Source organism: Elephantulus edwardii, unplaced genomic scaffold (genome assembly GCF_000299155.1).
Source record: "Elephantulus edwardii isolate Elephantulus edwardi_28Jun2011 unplaced genomic scaffold, EleEdw1.0 scaffold00135, whole genome shotgun sequence".
NCBI classification, from domain to species: Eukaryota; Metazoa; Chordata; class Mammalia; order Macroscelidea; family Macroscelididae; genus Elephantulus; species Elephantulus edwardii.
The window spans coordinates 979,112-983,012 of NW_006399885.1; positions in this window are offsets into that span (position 1 = coordinate 979,112).

The following is a 3,901-nucleotide window of genomic DNA, read 5'->3' on the forward strand; positions in this document are numbered from 1 at the left end:
GAAGTGCCTGTTCATATCCTGTGCCCATTTTTCTATTGGATTCTTTACCTTTATCTTGTTGTGGTGGATTTTTATTTTCTTTTGTTTAGATGTAGTTAATATTGAAAGCTGTAGTCCTTGATCTTCTGTAGTAAACATTTTAATTCCTCCTTACTTTCAGCAAGATTGTGCCATATGCATAACCCAGGTTGTCGATGAATCTTCCTTCAATCTTGTTGCCACATTCTTCTTAATAATGTCCAGTTTCATGAATAATTTGCTCAACACACAGATTTAATTAGTATAGAGATAATATATAGCCCTGATGCATACCTTTCTTAATTTTAAACCATGTAACGTTCCCTTGCTCTGTTCTGACAACAACTTCTTGGTCTAGGTAATGAGTCTGTGTAAATAAAATTAAGTGTTCTGGAATTCCCATTCTTCTCAATGTTAGCCACAGTTTATTATGATCCACAAAGTCAAATGTCTTTGCATTGTCAATAAAGCACAGATAGACATTCTTCTGGTATTCTCTTCATTCACTCAGGATACATCTGACAATAGCAATGATATCCCTGATGCCATTGAGTCTAGTACAACTCATAGAAACTCTATGAACAACAGATATGAACCCTGCACCAGGCTCTTAATTTCTGATACACTTGAATGAATTGCAGCAGTCACTGTGTCAATCCATCTGGTTGAGAGTCTTTCTCTCTTTCACTGGCCCTCTGCCTTTCACAGCATGATGTCTCTCTCCTAGGAATAACTTTCCTAACAATAAACCCAGAGTATGTAAGATGAAGCTTTGTCATCTTTGTCTCCAAGGAGCACTCTGACTGCATTTTTTTCAAGACATACCTGTTTGTTCTTTGGCAGTGCATGGGATGTTTAGTGCTCTTCTCCAATACCACAGCTCAAAGGCATCAATTCTTCTTCTGTCATCTTTATTCATTGTCCAGCTTTCAGACCCAAAAGAAAGTGATTGAGAAGACCATGTCTTCAATCAGGTGCACTTCAGTCTACAAATTGACATCATTGCTCTTCAGTAATTTGAAGACCTCCATGACAGCATATTTACCCTACTGAAATACGTCACCTGATCTCCTGACTACTGGTACCAACAGGTGTTGATTGTGCATTCAAGTAAGATTAAATCATTGACAACATCAATCTTTTCTCCATCCATCATGATGCTGTGAGTTGGTCCAGTAGTGAGGATTTTTGTATTCTTGATTTTCAGATGCAACCCATATTGAAGGCTATAGTCTTTGCTCTTTCGTACCAAATGTTTCAAGTCCTTCTAACTTTTAGCAGTCTTGAATTTCTTCATCCTTTGTTTTAGTGATTGGCAAGTATATTTGAATAATAGTTGTTTTAAAGGTCTTCTTTGTGTACACATTAATGGTATCCTATCACTCACCACATTATACTTCAGGATAGATTTTGAAATCTTTTTTTTACTCTGATGGTCATCCATGAAATCCTTATTGTTATTGTTATGTGTGGGACTCAGCAACCCTATGAACCACTGATCATAAAACAACTGATCATAAAATTGCCCTGTTCTGCACTATCTTCACAATCTCTAACATGATCAAATCTTAGAATTCCTTAGATGACTGTTATTCAGGAAGAAGTTTCCAGAATTAAGTAGCACCAAATAGAGTGGAATAATAATATTTTCCAGCCGGGCGTGGTGGCGCGCGCCTGTAGTCCCAGCTACTCGGGAGGCTGAGGCTGGAGGATCGCTTGAGTCCAGGAGTTCTGGGCTGTAGTGCGCTATGCCGATCGGGTGTCCGCACTAAGTTCGGCATCAATATGGTGACCTCCCGGGAGCGGGGGACCACCAGGTTGCCTAAGGAGGGGTGAACCGGCCCAGGTCGGAAACGGAGCAGGTCAAAACTCCCGTGCTGATCAGTAGTGGGATCGCGCCTGTGAATAGCCACTGCACTCCAGCCTGGGCAATATAGCGAGACCCTGTCTCTTAAAGAAAAAAAAAAAAAATATTTTCCAAGCGTCAGCAGTGCCTGGCATTTTATTGACCAAATAAGCAAAGAAGCACATTTCTGATTGGCTTATACATTTACAGCTGAAGTGCTGTAAGGATCTCATTGGTCAGTGAAGGTGGTCTGATTTACAGGAAACTCAAACACAGGTTTCCCACCTGAGTCTATTTCTACTCATATGAAATCATTAGGGTGATATTAATAAGTTCAGGATTATGAAAACATTTGGTTTAACTGTAAAACTGACATCAGGCTTCTGCAGCCTACAAAACTGGTTGTTATTGTTATGTAACATTGAGTTGCCTGCAACTCAGCAACCCCATGTACAATAGGGTCTGAAGCCTGCCCTGTCCTGAGCCAGTTTCATTGACTAATAAACACCTATCCTTATTGCCCTAGTTACACTATATTAATCCATCTCATTCAGAGTCTTTCTCTCCTGTGCTGTACCTCCACCCTTCTGAGCATGATGTCTTTCTCCAAGGATCTGTCCCTCCTGGCTACATGCCCAAAGTATGTGGTATGGAGCTTCAAAATCCTAGCCTCCAAGGAGAAATTTGATTTCACCCTCTCCAAACACAGACATTTGGTTTTCTTGATGGTCCATGATATGCTCAAGACTCTTCTCCCGCACCACAACTCAAAGGCATCAATTCTTCTTCTGTCATCCTTTTAGTCATTATCCAGCTCTCTGATGCATAGCAAATAATTGAGAAGACCATGGCCTAGAATAGGCATACCTTAGTCTCTAGACTGACATCACTGCTTCTCAGTATTCTGAAAAGGTCCCTGACAGCAGATTTATCTAACAATTCATTTTTTTATTTCCTGACTGTTAGTACCAAGAGTGTTGATGGTGGAGCTGAGCAAGTAGAAACTGTTAACAAATTCAGTCTCTTCTCCACCCATCATGGTTCTGCCAGTTGGCCCCGTGGTGAAAATTTTGTCTTCTTGATGTTGAGCTTCAATCCATATTGAAGACCGCAGTCCTGCCCTAAAAGCCCACTTCTCTTTCTTTAGTCATGTAAAGTACTTTAAACTGCATATTTACCAGGAGAGGAATTGCACCTTTCCTGGATCAGCATTTACCTTTAGAAACAGTATTTTCTTAGTTATAGGTCACGGACAGCAGCTAACCTGTCAGTAAGTCAAGTCCACTAGCTACTCTGAGGAAGAAAATAGACAATCTTTCTTCATGAAGATTTGCACTCTCAGAAACCCAATGGAGGACCGTTATATGTCAGAATTAACTTGATGATAGTGGGTTTTGATGGTGTAGTCTGTATAGAATTTTGTTGCTAACACAAGAAGGTCATGCCTCTGGCAGTTCAAACCCACCAGCTGCCCCATGGGGAGAATTATGGGCAGTCTCCTCCAGTGCAATTTATAGTCTTGGGAAATACAGTGGAGGGTCAGCTATGTGGCAGTTCTGACTTGATGACAATGAGTTTGATGTTTTTGATTCTAAATCATTGTGAAACACTCTTGGGAAGGATTTGAGAAGGCTGCTTCTCAGATCAAAGGGCATGTGCACTTCCAATCTGAGTAAATAAGGCAAGACTTTCTGGTGACAGGTTACAGACAAGTGTTTCATGGAGAGGAAGACCTTTCTGGACCAAGAACCAGGGCCTTTCTTTACATCTTCCTTGTCTGACCTGACAGGGCTTCTAGTCGACCCTTTACTCACTTTCCTCCAATCAGGACTGTGTATCGGGTGATAAGTTGAAGCAGAAACAAAGCTAGTGCCTTGGAAAGCATCTTCAAGAAGGACAGAGGCCTGGTCCACACCTATCAGCTTTCCTTGCTTGTCATTCTCAGGATGTGCCAGGGGACAGAGGACAGGAAGCAGCAACATATACATTTTCACCTTTTCCTCTCATTACCTCTGTGGCCTCAGGGTAGCCCAAAAC